The sequence below is a fragment of the Sciurus vulgaris genome (assembly GCF_902686455.1).
Source record: "Sciurus vulgaris genome assembly, chromosome: 5".
In the NCBI taxonomy this organism is placed as follows: Eukaryota; Metazoa; Chordata; class Mammalia; order Rodentia; family Sciuridae; genus Sciurus; species Sciurus vulgaris.
Window position 1 is genome coordinate 69,223,344 of NC_136465.1, and position 15,928 is coordinate 69,239,271.

At 38.1% G+C, this 15,928-nt stretch overlaps 1 protein-coding gene, 1 long non-coding RNA gene and 1 pseudogene across 3 annotated transcripts in view; 2 read left to right on the forward strand and 1 right to left on the reverse strand.

Moving 5' to 3' along the window:
- Window positions 1–15,928, reverse strand: part of LOC306661376 (voltage-dependent L-type calcium channel subunit alpha-1C-like) — a 448,729-nt gene that overhangs the window by 127,123 nt on the left and 305,678 nt on the right. The window lies entirely within an intron of this gene.
- LOC306661381 overlaps window positions 1–15,928 on the forward strand; it is a 448,014-nt gene that overhangs the window by 73,571 nt on the left and 358,515 nt on the right. The gene's annotated exons all lie outside the window — the stretch shown is intronic.
- LOC306662199 (histone-lysine N-methyltransferase SETMAR-like) lies at window positions 8,987–9,979 on the forward strand (annotated as a pseudogene). Its single transcript has 2 exons — window positions 8,987–9,032; window positions 9,186–9,979. The product of its transcript is annotated as a histone-lysine N-methyltransferase SETMAR-like (transcript).

The window sequence follows — 15,928 nt, forward strand, 5'->3', positions numbered from 1 at the left end:
TTTTTAACCAATCTGCCAGTCTATGTCTTTTGATTGATGAGTTCAGGCCATTAACATTCAGGGTTATTATTGTGATATGATTTGTATTCCCAGTCATTTGACTCAGTTTTTTTGTTTGACATGATTTGGTTTCTCCTTTATTTGGCTATTCCTTTAGGCTAGTTCCTCTTATTGCTGATTTGCATCATTGTTTTTCATCTCTTCATCATAGAATATTTTGCTGAGAATATTCTGTAATGATGGCTTTCTTTTTGTAAATTCCTTTATCTTTGTTTATCATGGAAGGATCTTATGTTGTTGTCAAATCTGAAAGTAAGTTTTGCTGGGTATAAGATTCTTGGTTGGCATCCGTTTTCTTTCAGGGCTTGGTAAATGTAGTTCCAGGCCCTTCTAGTTTTAGGGTCTGGATTGAAAAATCTGCTGATATTCTTATTGGTTTCCCCCTGAATGTAATTTGGTTTCTTTCTCTCACAGCCTTTAAAATTCTGTCTTTATTTTGTATGTTAGTTAGTTTTGTAAGTTGTGGGTCTGTTGTAATTTTACATATTTGGAGTCCTATAAGCCTCTTGATCTTGATTTTCCATTTCATTCTTCAGATTTGGGAAATTTTCTGTTATTATTTCATTGAATAGATTGTTCATTCCTTCGGTTTGTTTCTCTAAGCCTTCCTCAATCCCAATAATTCTTAAATTTGGCCTTTTTATGATATCCCATAGTTCTTGTAGATTCTGTTCATGATTTCTTACCATCTTCTCTGTTTGGTCAACTTTGTTTTCACAGTTAAATATTTTGTCTTCAATGTCTGAGGTTCTGTCTTCTAGGTGTTCTATTCTATTGGTTATGCTTCCTATGGAGTTCTTAATTTGATTTATTGTTTCCTTCATTTCAAGGTTTTCTGTTTGGTTTTTTTGCAATATCTCAAACTCTTTATTGAAATGATCTTTTGCTTTCCACATTTTCTCTTTTAACTGTCTATTGGTGCAGTCATTCAATGCCTTCATTTGCTCTTTCATCTCCTCATTCAATGCCTGCATTTGCTCTTTCATCTCCTCATTTGCTTCCCTGGTTGTTTTAATTATGTACATTCTGAACTCCTTTTCTGTCATTTCTTCTGCCATGCTGTCATTGGATTTTATTGATGTAACATCTAGATTTGTTTGTGGAATTTTCTTCCCTTGTTTTCTCATATTGTTTCGGTATCAGCGTACCACTGAGGTATTGTAGATTTTCTCTATTGACTTATAATATCCCTGAAGATTTCTAGTATATCCCCTCTTAGTCTTCAGTAGCCTGAAGTCTTGTAGGAAGTTGATAATGCGGTGCTCCACAAGGAAGCTGCCTCTCTAGGAGTGGTGGCCTTCAGGTGGGGTATATTCCCTGCTAGTGGGCAGAGGTGCCTCCACTTGTTGACCAATGGTCATTCAAAGGGGAACTAGGTTGCGGGCTGAGGCAAGGCCTGTTTGGGCCTGTGTCTCTGGTTTTACTGTCTTTGTGGGAAAACCTCACCCGGCAGGGAAGACTCACCCGGTGGGGAGTTCTTGTTGGTCAGTTTCCTCTCCTAGAGGTTCCCCTCAATCCACACCTTCTGCCTGGGCTGGATTGACTTCCTCTGCAACATTCCCAGGAGCCTGGACCTACCTCCTGGGCCTGGGAGCCTCGCCCTTTGCAGATGAGTCTCCTTAGGCTGCTTCTCCTCACAGAATCTGCCCTCAGTCCTGGAACCTTTGCTTCACCCCTCAGCTTGTCTCTGTGTGGCTCTTCCACCAAGAAGCCTCCTAGGTCCTGGGACCCTGCTGTGCACCTAATCACCTGGCTATGTGAGCCCTCCTAGGAGTCCAAGCAACTCACTGTGCACCTCCTCCTCCTGACAACCACCCATAGCCCTGGTGCAGTCACTCCGAGTCCAAGCGATGTGTGGCGCTCCTCCTTCTCCTCCGGGCAGCCGCCCCTGGGTGTTCAGGAGTGGTCACTCTGAGTCCAAACAGCTCGCCATGCAGCTCCTCCTCTAGGCAGCCGCTCAGAGCCCCGGTGGGTTGCTCCGAGTCCCAGCGTCATGCTGAGCAGCCTCCTCTATAATGCTCCCAGTTGTCCATGTTCAGTGCTCCAGTGGGGGAGGGGTGTCTCGTTGGGCAGCTCTACTTCACAAAGTTCCCTGCATCCCAGGACTACCGCCCCATCCGGGACGCCTCCCCAATGGGGAGACTCACCTGGCAGCTTTGAGTTTGTCCCAAGTCTCTCAATATCTCCTCTTCTTGAATCCTGAGTCCTGGAGCAACATGAAATGCAGCCACCCTCTAGTCTGCCATCTTGAAACACCCTCATGAGTAGTTTTTAATGAACTTTTAGGATTCAATTTTTCAGTTGGGCTTTTTAGATCCAGTTCTCAGATTTGAAGCCTATGCTCGCTACATAAACTGCTTTTAATAGGACATGGAAAATAATAGTTTTAGGGAGATTCTGTAATTCTTAGGGAGACATTAGCTAATTCTATTTCCTTGCATCACCATGGTAAAATTCCTTCTATGGGAACCTGGGCAGTGCCAAACAAGGTTGAATATGGGCTATTTGCAAAAATTTACAGAGTAAGCAAATAATTGAAAGTGGTATGGCATATTAAAACTTAATTCACAAAAGGCTTTTCAGAATTGACTTGTGCTGCAACACAATGTTTGGTTTCTTCCTAGGGGATTTTTAGGTACCTGATCATCCTGGAAGAATATCTGCATTTGGGAAGCTAGAAAGAAAAGGAAGAAATGGTACAGTCACGGAATTTTCACATGCAGGATCAAACTGAATTCTCAATTCTGGCATTGAGAGTCACCCCTTGATGAAATATGAGGACTCCATTCTTGAATTGAACTTTTTTGAATTGCTGAGTCCTTAGATTTGAAGCCTGCACACAATTTGTAAACTGTTTTTCATAGGATACTGGAAGTGGTAGGGAGGTTCCAGATGAAAGTTTCTACATAATTCACAATGGGAATTTAGTGAATAGATTATCATTTCAGAATCATGTTCATATTCTTTGTATGTGCACCTTAGGACCAGTGCACAAAGCACAATAAGGCTGAATATGTGCTTATTAGAGATAGCTTATTGGAGACACAGACAAATGCAAGTGACAGGCAGATTCAAACTTAACTCACCAAGGGCTTTTATAGAAATGACTACTGCTGAAACACCAGGTTGCCTTTATCCTAGAGACTTATTAGGTACAAACTCAACATGACTGATTATATGCATTAGGAATACACCTAGAAAGACCATCAGTGGTGAATGCTTCCTGCAGATATATTCCACACTTATGATCAACTGAAATCTAAATTCTGGCAATGGGAGTGGTCCTTTGATGAACTATCAGGATCCCACTTTTCATTGGGTATTTTTTGACACAGTTCCCAGATTTGATACCTGTATAGTTACTAAACTGATTTTCACAGGAGACAGGTAGTAATAGTTGTTGGGAGGTACTGAAGGAAGTTTTATACCCATTTCACCATGGATCTTTAGAAACTGTCCTTCATTGCAGCACCAGGGTCACAGTTTTCCTATGGACATCTGAGACCCAATGCACCTTTGTGAATGCATGCTTATTAGAGATGGCTTATGGGAGCAGCAGAGAAATGCAAGTGGCAGGTAGTTTCCAGTGGAAAATTCAAACTTAATACACAAAGGGCACTAGCAGAATTGACTCCTGCTGTAGCACCAGGTTTATGTTCTTCCTAGGGGTTTATTAGTTACAGTACACAAGAGGGCCCAACATATGAAATAGGAAAATAGCTAGAAAGACCAAGAGTGAAATGGTATAGCTACAGATTTTTCACATGAAGGATCAATCTGTACTCTCAATTCTGGCATCTGGAGTTGTCTTTTGTTTGATTATCAGGAGTTCATTTTTTAATTGAACTTCTTAGACACAGTTATCATAATTGAAGACCACATGGTCTTCAAATCTATTTGTAGATTGGGCACATCTATTTGTAAACTGCTTTTCATAGAGACAGGAAATGTAGTTGTATGGAGGTTCCAGAGGAAGTTTTATAAATAATTTGCTATGGGGCCTGAGGGATTCATCTTTTCTTGCAGAACCAGGGTCCCATTATATCTATGGGCACCTTAGTGCCAGTATACAACAAGGCTGCATATGTGTTTTTTGGAAAAGGCTTACTGGATAAAGATGTGAAAGTGGCAGAGTTTCAAGTTTCAGATTTAAACTTAATTCACAGAGGGCTCTTGCAGAAATGACTCCTACTGCAACACCTGGTTCACTTTGTATGTAGGAGCTTTTTGTGTACAGTACTCAACAGTGCTCACCATTAGAAAACAGAGCAGGTGTGAACTGGTACAGCCACAGAGTATTCACATAGAGGATTGAAATGAATTTTCAATTCTGACTTTGTGAGTCATCCCTCAATAAACTCTCTGGATCACATCTTTTACTTGCATCTTCAGGCCCAGTTCTCAGATTTGAAGCCTATGTGCTATTTGAAAACTACTTTTTAAAGGACATAGGAAATGGTAGTTAGAGGAAAGATCAAGAGGAAGTTTTATACATAAATACTATTGGGGTTTTAGGGAATTGTTCTCTTTGTAGCCCAGGAATCATATTCTTATGGGTGCCTTAGGAACAATGTAGTTCAAGACTGAATATGTCCTGTAGGAAAATGTTTATTGAAACAACAGAAAAATGAAAGTCACAGTGAGGTTTCAGAGGTAGATTCAAACTTGATTCACAATAGGCTTTTACAAAATTAACTCCATTTCAAATACCAAGCTCACTTTCTTCAAGGGGCTTGATTAATTACAGTGCTCAACAGGCCCCATATCTAAAATTGTTCAAATGGTAGAAAGAGCAGGAGTGAAATGGTACAAAGAATATTCACAGGCAGGATTAAACTGAATGTGCAGTTATGGCTTTGGGAATTACTCCTTGATGAAATATAAGGATCCCACTTTCCCTTGCTTTTTCAGCCCAATTCTCAGATTTGAAGCCTATGTGCAAATTGTAAATTTCTTTTCTTAGAGATGGGAAGCTGTAGTTTATGAAGTTTCACACATAAATCTCAAACTTTAGAGAACTGCCTTTCATGACAGCATCTGTCTCATATTCTTCATATGGGCAACTTAAGGACATTGTACTCCAAGGCCCAATATGTGCTTCTTGTTAACAGCTTATGGCAGTAGCAGAGAAATGCGAGAGGCAGAGAGGTTCCTTTGGCAATTCAAAGTTAATTCACAGAGGGCTCTTACACAACTGATTTCTGAGGCAACACCAGGTTCATTTTCTTCCTTGGGGCTTATTATGTACAGTGGCCAACATTGCCAAATATCTGCATTTGGAAAACAACTAGAAAGAGCAGGAGTGAAATGGTTCCTGCAGATAGATTCCACATTTAGGATCAAACTGAAAACTCCATTCTGGCATTGGGAATTGTGCCTTGATGAAATATCAGGATCCCATTTTTCACTTGGGGTTTTTACACCCAGTCCTAAGATTTGAAGCCTGTGCACTTTTTTTATTTAATGCTTTTCAAGGAGATGGAAAAGAGTCATTTTAGGGATGCTACAGAGGAATTTTTATCCATAATTTGCAACAGGGAACTATGGAACTGTCTTTCATTGCTGCATTATGGTCACATTCCTCCTCTGGGCATTTTTAGTCCAGTACACAACAAGGCCAAATATGTGCTTATTGGAAACAAATTACTGGGTCTCGGATGAAAGCATGTGGTAAGGAGGTTCCTGTGGCAGATTCCAACTTACCTCAAATAGAACTTTTACAGAATTGACTTCTGCTACAAAACAAGGTCACTTTCTTTTGGGGTGAACAGTGATACTAGAGATTGAACTCAGAGGCACTTAACCACTGAGTCACGTTCCAAGCCCATCTTTATTTTTGAGGCAGGGTCTTACTAAGTTCCTTAGGGCCTCACTAAGTAGCTGTGGATGTCTTTGAATTTGTGATACACCTGTCTCAGCCCCCCAAGTCACTGGGATTACAGGCATGTGCTACCATGCCCAGAAACACCAGGTCACTTTCTTCTTAGACACTTATTAGGTGCAGTGCCCAACGATGGCAAATATCTTTATTTGGAAAATGGAAAGAGCAGGAGTGGAAGGGTCCTTGAAAACAGGTTCAAGAAACAGAACAAAACTGATTTCTCAGTTGTGTCATAGGGTGTCATCCCTTGATGAACCATGTGTATCATATCTTTTATTCAGACTTTTTGTTCCAGTTATTGCCTTTAAAGACTATGAGCAATTTGTAAACTTCTTTCTGTAGGAGACAGGAAACAATAGTTGTAGAGAGGTTCCAAGGAAGGTTCAACTGTAATTTTCAATGGAATTTTAGGGAATAATCCTTCATTGCAGCAACTGGATCACATTCTTTCTATGGGTCAGTGCATAACAAGGTCGAATATGTGCCTATTGGAAATGGTTGATAGGAGCACCAGTTAAAGGCAAGTGGCAGGGAAGTTCCTGTGGCAGATTCAAACTTAATTCATAAGAGGATATTATGGAATTGACTCCTGTTGAAACTTCAGGTTCACTTTCTTCCTAGCTCCTTATTAGGTACATTTCTCAAGAGGGATAAATATCTCATAGTGGAAAACAGGAAAAGCAGGAATGAGATGGTACAGCCACAGAATATCCACACACAGGATCAAACTGAATTCTCAGTTCTGCTTTGGAGTTCTCCTTTGATGAACTATTAAAAATGGATCCCATTTTTCACTTGGGCTTCTTAGGCCAAGTTCTCATATTTCAAACTGATGTTCTATTTGCAAACTTCTTTTCATAGGAAATGGAAAGATGTAGTTGCAGCAATCTTCCAGGGGATGTTTTATACATAGTTCTCAATGTTACTTTAGGGAATTGCCTTTCGTGGTGGCACCAGGGTTATATTTATTAATATGGGACGCTAAGGGCTGGTTCACAACAAGGTGAAATATGTGATTATTGGAAACAGCTTACTGAAGCAGCAGAGAAACACAAGGGGCGGGGTGCTTTCTGTGGCAGATTCAAACTTCATTCACAAGAGGCTTCTCAGAATTGACTCCTGCTGCAACACCAGGTTCACTTTCTACCTAAGGGTTTAATAGGTACAGTTCTCAAAAAGGACAAATATTTGCATTTGGAAAACATGCAGAAAAAGCAGCAGTGAAACAGTTTCTGCAGACAGATTCCACATGCATGATCAAACTGAATCCTCAGTTTTGTCATTGAGTGCCATGACTTGATGAACTCCAAGGATCTCACTTTTCCCTTGGGTTTTTAGGCCCATTTCTCAGATATTTACCCTATGTGCAATTTGCAAACTGTTTCTCACAGAAGAAGGGGAATAGTGGTTTAAGGAATTCCAGATAAATTTTCATATATAATTCTCACAAGGGTTTATAGGAATTGTTTTTCATTGCAGAACCCTGATCAAATTCTTCCCATGTGCAGCTTAGGGCCAGTGCACCACATGGGAGAATATGTGTATTATTGGAAACAGCTTATTAGAGCAGCACAGAAAGTATTGTGGCAGGGAGGTTCCAGAGGAACAAAGTCCTATTACAGAATTGACCCCTGCTGTACCACAAAGTCCATTATCTTCCTAGGAGTTATTAGGTGCACTGCTCAATTGGGTCAAGTATCTGATTTGGGAATGCATCTAGAAAGAAAAGGAGTGAAGAATTTCCTATAGGGGCTGGGGTTGTGTCTCAGTAGTAGCGTGCTTGCCTCACATGTGTGGAACACTGGATTCAGTCCTCAGCACTGCATAAATAAATAAAATCCAGGTATTGTGTCCATCTACAACTAATTCTTTTTAAATGGAATTTAGACAGGTTCCACATGTAGAATCAAACTGAATTCTCCATTCTGGAGGGGAGTCATCCCTTAATGAACTGTCAGCATCCCATTTTTCACTTGGTGTTTTTAGACCTAGATCTCAGGTTTGAAGATTATGTGCAACATGTAAACTGCTTTTCTTAAAATGTTAGCAATAATAGTTTTAGGGAGGTTCCAGAGGAAGTACACTGGATATTTAGGGAACTCTGTTTCATTGCAATAAAATGATCACATTCTTAAAGTTGGATGGAACCTTTTGACTCAGCTATCCCACTCCTTGATCTATACCCAAAGGTCTTAAAATCAGCATACTCCAGTGACTTGGCATATCAATGCTTATAGCAGCTCACTTCACAATAGCTAAACTATGGAACCAACATAGATGCCCTTCAATTGATGAATGAATAAAGAAAATGTACATATACACAATGGAATATTATGCAGCCATAAAAAGAATAAAATTATGGCATTTGCTGGTAAATGGATGGAGTTGGAGAATATCATGCTAAGTGAAATAAGTCAAGTCCCCAAAATCTAAAGGCAAAATGTTTTCTTTGATAAGTGAATGATGATACATAATGAGGGAAAGTGGTGGGGTGCAATACAAGAATGGAGGAACTTTGGATTGTATAAAGGGAAATGGGGTATGAGGGGGTGGGGAAGGAAATATAGTCGAGACAAACATTATTACTCTATGTATATGTATGATTACACGAATTGTGTGAATATACATTGTGTACAACTACGGAAATGAAAAGTTGTGTCCCATTTGTGTACAATGAATCAAAATGCCATCTGTAAAAACTAAAAAAAAATTTTAAAAATAAATTAAAAATGTATCAAAGAAAACAGCCTCAACACACCATCATATATGTGCTGTCACCAACTTGTTTAGCAAGAACCCCAAAATGCAAGAAACAAGAGCAAGAAGAAATAAATGGGATGTAACCAAACTAAAAAGCTTCTTAATGGCAAAAGAAATGATTAAGATCATAAAGAAAGAGACTACAGAATGGGAGAAAGTCTTGACCAGCTAGTCATTTGACAATAGAGGATTAATAGCTAGATTATATAAAGAGCACAAAAAATTTAACACACAAAAAAAAAGAAAGAAAAGAAAAGAGAAGAATATGACCAATAAATGGACAAAATGACTGAACATAAATTTTTCAAAGGAAGAAACACAGTTGGTGCAGGTAGCTCAGAATGAGGCTGTTAAGTGTTCACAGAAGTTATGGAGAAGAGGCCTGTTGGGATCGCAGAGTCTGAGGAAGAGACTGAGGCCTAGACAGAATAGCTGGATGTGGCTCACAACCTGGAAAACTTGCCTGTCAGTGCATGACCCCCAGAGGCAGGGCCAGCAGCCTTCCAGTATATTCCTGTCATGTAGTCAGACCTGGAGCAGACACTGATCCCACTTGAATAACCTTCCTTGAGTTTTGACCTTGTGTCAAAACTCTCTTCTTTGGCACTTGCTTCTGTCTCCACCATGATAAATATGATGACAGTTGGTATCTTAGAGACATGGGATCAGAAACCAAGTATGCCATGCCTGTTTTTTAGTGTAATGTCCTGTGCCAGCATGGTGACCACTGCAGAAACAGTGATACAGGGGGGTCTTCAGTTCCTCTTCCAGGTATTCAGGATGGAGAAAAAAGGCTGGGGACTTTGTACCTTGGAATTTATACCAAAATGAAGTTTTGTCTATGAGTATGCTGTTGAGATTTTAGGATTTTCTGAAGTACAGAGTTCACTTACAAAATATACAGGACTCAAATTACATTATAGCCATCAGTGAACATGTTTATAATAGGAAGGTAATGGAGACCTACCCTAGTCCTCCCTATGTAGGGAATGCTGATAGGTTCCTTCATCATTCTCATAAGCCAAACCTGTTGATTCTCTTCCAGATTGACTCAGTGGTACCTAAGTTGGCACTTTTTGCAGCCAAAGACATTTTTCCAGGAGAGCTCTTTTATGACTATTCAGGAAGATTTCTTCATCTAATGAACTGTAAAGATAAAGAAAGACTAGATGGTGAGAGGCTCAGAAACCTTGTTACTGTGGCACCAAGTCATGTACTGCCTTCTTACCTTATGACAGTTCACTGTACTGTCCCTTAGAAAAGCCAGACACCAATTAAGAAGGTAGCTCCTACTCTCTGGCCTCTCTCTGTGGGAGGAATCAGAGGGCACCAAGCATGTGTGGCTCGCAGACCCTACTTCTACATTCCCCTCCTGCAAGCAATTTAGGCTTGAATAAGTCTGCTCAGGGTTAAGCAACTCGCCCCTCCCTATGGCAAGGCCAATGGTTGTCTGCCTGGCTGTAATGAGTTTAATTTAGGATTGTGTCAGAGACTGTAAGTTGTCCTTTCTTTTTGTAATAGAATTCTCACTCTTACCTAGGTACAAAACTGACCAGAATACTTTTCTTCCTACTTATATATAGTTAAGTGACTGTTCTAGATAATAGAATAAAAGTAAAAATGGTGTGTCTTTAAGAGGAGATATCCTGTTCTTCCCCCTTTTATCCTCTAAGCTGGAATGTATTCATGATGACTGGGGCAGGGGAAGCCATCCTGTACTCTAAGATGACCCTTTGCATTTGTAGATGAGAAATAGTCTTGCCTTTGTTTAAGCTACTATTATTGTGTACTTGCACCAAACTTAATCATGAATCAGGACAAACCTTGTATGTACACTCCTAAGGCCCTAGAATCTAAAGTTGGTCCTTTCCAACCAATTGTATCAGCAATAACTGCTGATTTTTCCCTATCTGAAAAAAATAAGAAATATAAAAGCCCCAAAAATAGTTTTTTGAAAATGTTCAACATCTCTAGCAATCAGGGAATGCAACTAAAAACTGCACTAAGATCTTCTCTTAATTTCCAGTCAGAATGTCAATGATCAAGAACATAAACTATAATAATGCTTTTGAGGTAGTAGGGGAAAAGGTATACTTGTACATTGTTGATGGGAGTGCAGATTACTACAACACTCTTGGAAGCAGAATGGAGAGTCCTCCATACTGAAGCCTCCATCAGAATCAGCTATATCACTCCTTGGTAGTTTCCCAAGTGACCTTAAATAGGCATACTACAGTGATACAGACACCTCAATGTTTACAGCACCACAATTTACAATAGCTAAATTATGGAATCAACCCAGGTTCCCTTCAATAGAAGAATGGATTCCGAAATTGTATAATATGTGTGTGTGTATAGATATATATACACATAGCTATATGCCTATATATTTATATATATGAATTCCACTCCATTATAAAAAAAGAAGTTATGGTATTTACTGGTAAATGAATGGAAATGGAGAACATCATGTTAAGTAAAATAAACCAAAGGTCAAATGTTTTCTCTCATATGTGAAAGTTAGATTAAAATAAAGAATAGGGGGAGGTAAGTATAAGATATCCTAAAAATAAAGGGAAGATCAGTGATGTAGAAGGAGGTCAAGGAAGAGTGGAGGCTAGATAAGGGGAGCCAATGCAGAATGAATTCTTAAAAAATTGTGTTGTATACATATATAATACACCCCAGGGAATTTCACCTTTATGCATAAGTAAAATTAACCAATCAAATATAAACAAATAGATGGGTGAAAGAAAGTTTAGTGGAGGAAAGAGAATAGGAGAGGAGGGGAGAGAGAATGAGAGGGAAAGGGCGTGGGAAAAGGGGGAATCGTGAACTGACTTCCATGCATGTATGAGTTTGTTGGGTGAATGCAAATGCTATGCATAATTAAAAATGTGTAATAAAAATATGTAAGTTTGTGTGTGTGTGTGTGTGTGTGTGTGTGTGTTCATGTGTGTGTTTGTAGATGGGGGACAAAGCTCAGTGGTAAAGTTCCCTTGGGTTCAATCTGCAGTAGCCCTTCCCACAAAATGGAAAAGAAAGGGCAGCATGTGCCCAGATGAATGGATTAAGAAAATCTAATTTATGTACACAATGGAATTTTACTCAATCATAAGCAAGAATGAAATTATTATTTCTTTTATAAACATCACTGATCCATCAGAGAGTTCTTTTAATATGAGCTGGTAACCCTATTGGTGAGTGAGGCTCAGGTTTCATTTTAGAGTCCTCAGGTCTGAAATGGTTTCTTATAGGCTTGCCCTACTTCATTAGAAGTTCTCAGTTCTGGGTTCAGAAGAAACTCCATATATGTTCGTATGTTTTCAAAAATGCTTCATGTTGAATTATGAAATCATTGTGTTATTAAACATGATCAATATTTCTAAAAATAAAAGAATGAAATTACGGCATTTGCCAGTAGGTGGTTGGAACTGGAGAAAATCATGATAAGTGAAATAAGCCAGAATTAGAATGTCAAGGGTAAAATATTTTCTCCCTATGCTAGAGCAAAATAAGGAGGGAAAAGGAATGAATTTTTAAAATGGCAAGCAAGTTAAAAACAAGGAAAGGAACATTTATAAATGTTGGTTGGATGTTAAGAATATAGCTCTGTTGCAAAGTAATCGCCTAGTATGTGTGAGGGCCTAGGTTTGATCCCCAGGACTGTGAAAAATAAAAATAAAAACTAGATTATTGGTGGGAAAATAAATTAGCACAGCAGCTATGGAAAACATTATGGAGGTTTTTCACAACCTAAAAATAGAACTACCATATGATCTGTGATCACTCATTGGTACACATCTGAAAGTGATGAATTTGGCATACAAATATGATACCTGCATACTCATGTTTTGCAGCATTATTCACAATAACTAAGGAATGGAATCAGCCTAGGTGCCTCTCAACAGATGACTCAATAAAGAAATATGGTACATATACACATTGGAGAATGAATTTTGTCATTTTCAGGAAAATTAATGAAACCGAAAGACATCATGTGAAGTGAAATAAGCAAGACACAGAAAGAAAAATATCACATATTCTCTCTCCTCTGGAAAATATTTGAAGTTGACCAGAAAGTAGAATAGTGAACCATTCTGAGAGAATCACCATCTCCACTGTCCTGCAAGTATATAGACAAAAATAATTAAGTTAAATTGAAATCATGTTTAAGCAGAGCAAAATGTAGACTTCACATTTAAATCTTTACTATTTTCAAGTATATAAAGAGTGAAATAAAATTACTTAAAATGTACTGTACATATATAAACAAGATTTATATCTTCATTCATTATTAAAATTCTTATATAGTATTCAAAAAATTAATCAAGAAATGTATGAAGCATAAAAAGGCAAGGAAGGAAGGACAAGATAATAGTTGAAATATGGAAGCATCTGAGGACTTGTACAACAAAAAATGACAAACTTCAGTTAATTGTGATTCTGCCTTATTAGATTTTAAAATACTATGTGTTCTAAAAGGTTCTAAATAAAATGCATGTCTTAAATTTTTTTAACCAAATAATTGATAGTGACTCCTGAGGTAAGAATCAAATAGAAAAGATTTATACTGTCATAAGCCTCTTATAACATGTTATGGAGGCATAAAGAACTATTAACAAGAACTTCATTTGTTTCCCATTTGTTATTCTTTCCATGTTTGAAACCTCCCATGTATCAACATCAGTATCATCAGGTACAGAAAAACCAGATTTAATAATGAAATTAGAGTATGTTTAGAGGCAAGACTAAAGAACAGTAATATAATTTAAAAAATAATACAATACAAACATTTTTTGAAAATTTGAGGGTAGCCTACTTGCAGCTGAAATCATACAGATGAAAGGTGAAGAGAGAGGAGATAACAGTAGGCATTCATGTTCTAATTGGACATATTTTTCTTACAGTATAGGTGAAAATAATTTATCTAAAAATTTTTTTTGTGATTGTTTTGGAATATTTAAAATAATATAAAGCTGGGTGTGAATCCCAGTGGTAGAGTGCATGCCTAACATATATGGGTTTGATCCCTACCACCACTTAAAAAAAGGTATTTCTTAAGTTTTATCTTTAAAGTTCTTTTTTCTAAGAAGACCTTCATAAAGTCTGCATTCATACTATTTTACATGGTCACAGCTCAAGGAAAATGGGTATGGAGTGGAAAGTAGGAGAGCCATGTGTATTTGTGTGTGTGTGTGTGTGTGTGTGTGTTTGCACGCACAGTGGGAGCTCTTTAGATGCTAAGGTACACATACCCCCCCCCCCAAAAAAAAAACCCTGGAAAAGCAAGTAACATGAAGAATGAATAATTTAATACTGCCCCAGTTTCTGTTTGTGTGCTGGCAAGTTCAGCAGTTTTAGGTATCTTTCTTTTTTTCTTTTTTTTTTCCTTTCTATTTATTTATTTATTTATTTATTTATTTATTTATTTATTTATTTATTTATTTATTTATTTTTGTCTTCTCTCTCTCTTTTTTATTGTAAACAAATGGGATACATGTTGTTTCTCTGGTTGTACATGAAGTAAAAGAATACCATTTGTGTAATCATACATTTACATAGGGTAATGGTGTTTGATTCATTCTGCTCTTTTTTCTTTCCCCCACCCTTACGACCCTACTTTTCCCTCTATACAGTCCCTCCTTCCTCCATTCTTGCCCACCTCTGACCCCCCATTATGTGTCATCATCCACTTATCAGAGAGATCATTTGTCCTTTGTTTTTTTAAGATTGGATTATCTCACTTAGCATGATATTCTCCAATTTCAACCATTTGCCTGCAAATGCCATAATTTTATCATTCTTCATGGCTGAGTAATATTCCATTGTATATTCTCTATCCATTCATCAATTGAAGGACATTTAGGTTGGCTCCACAATCTGGCTATTGTGAATTGAGCAGCTGTGAACATTGATGTGGCTGCATCTCTGTAATATGCTGATTTTAAGTCCTTTGAGTATAGGCCAAGGGTGGGATAGCTGGGTCAAATGGTGGTTCCATTCCAAGTTTTCTAAGGAATCTCCATACTGCTTTCCAGAGTGGCTGCACTAATTTGCAACCTCACCAGCAATGTATGAGTGTACCTTTTGCCCACATCCTATCCAACACCTATTGTTGCTTGATTTCTTGATAATTGCAATTCTAATTGGGGTGAGATGGAATTTTAGGGTGGATTTGATTTGCATTTTTCCTATTATTAGAGATGTTGAACATTTTTTCATATATCTGTTGATTGCTTGTAGATTTTCTACTGTGAAGTGTCTGTTAATTTCCTTAGACCATTTGTTGATTGGGTTATTTGTATTCTTCGTGTAGAGTTTTTTGAGTTATTTATATATTCTGGAAATTAGTGCTCTATCTGAAGTATGATTGGCAAAGATTTTCTCCCACTCTGTAGGCTCTCTCTTCGCATTGCTGATAGTTTCCTTTGCTGAGAGAAAGCTTTTTAGTTTGAATCTATCCCAGTTATTGATACTTACTTTTATTTCTTGTGCTATGGGAGTCCTCTTAAGGAAGTCTGATCCTGGGCCAACATGTTGAAGAATTGGACCTACTTTTTCTTCTATAAGAGGAAGGGTCACTGGTCTGATCCTGAGGTCCTTGATCCATTTTGAGTTGAGTTTTGAGCAGGGTGAGAGATAGGGGTTTAGTTTCATTCTGCTGCATATACATTTCCAGTTTTCCCAGCACCATTTGTTGAAGAGGTTATCTTTTCTCCATTGCATATTTTTTGCACCTTTGTCTAGAATGAGAAAATTGTATTTATTTGGGTTTGTGTCCGTGTTCTCTATTCTGTACCATTGATCTACCTGTCAATTTTGGTACCAATACCATGTCGTTTTTGTTATTGTTGCTTTGTAGTATAGTAGAAGATCTGGTATTGCGATACCCCCTGTTTCACTCTTCCTGCTAAGGATTGCTTTAGCTATTCTGGGTTTCTTATTCTTCCAGATGAATTTCATAATTGCTTGCTCTATTTCTGTAAGGTACGTCATTGGGATTTTAATTGGAATTGCATTGAATTTGTATAGCACTTTAGGTAGTATGGCCATTTTGACAATATTAATTCTTCCTATCCAAGAACATGGAAGATCTTTCCATCTTCTAAGGTTTTCTTTAATTTCTTTCTTTAGTGTTGTATAGTTCTCATTGTAGAGGTCTTTCACCTCTTTTGTGAGATGGATTCCCAAGTATTTTATTTTTTTCGAGGCTATTGTGAATGG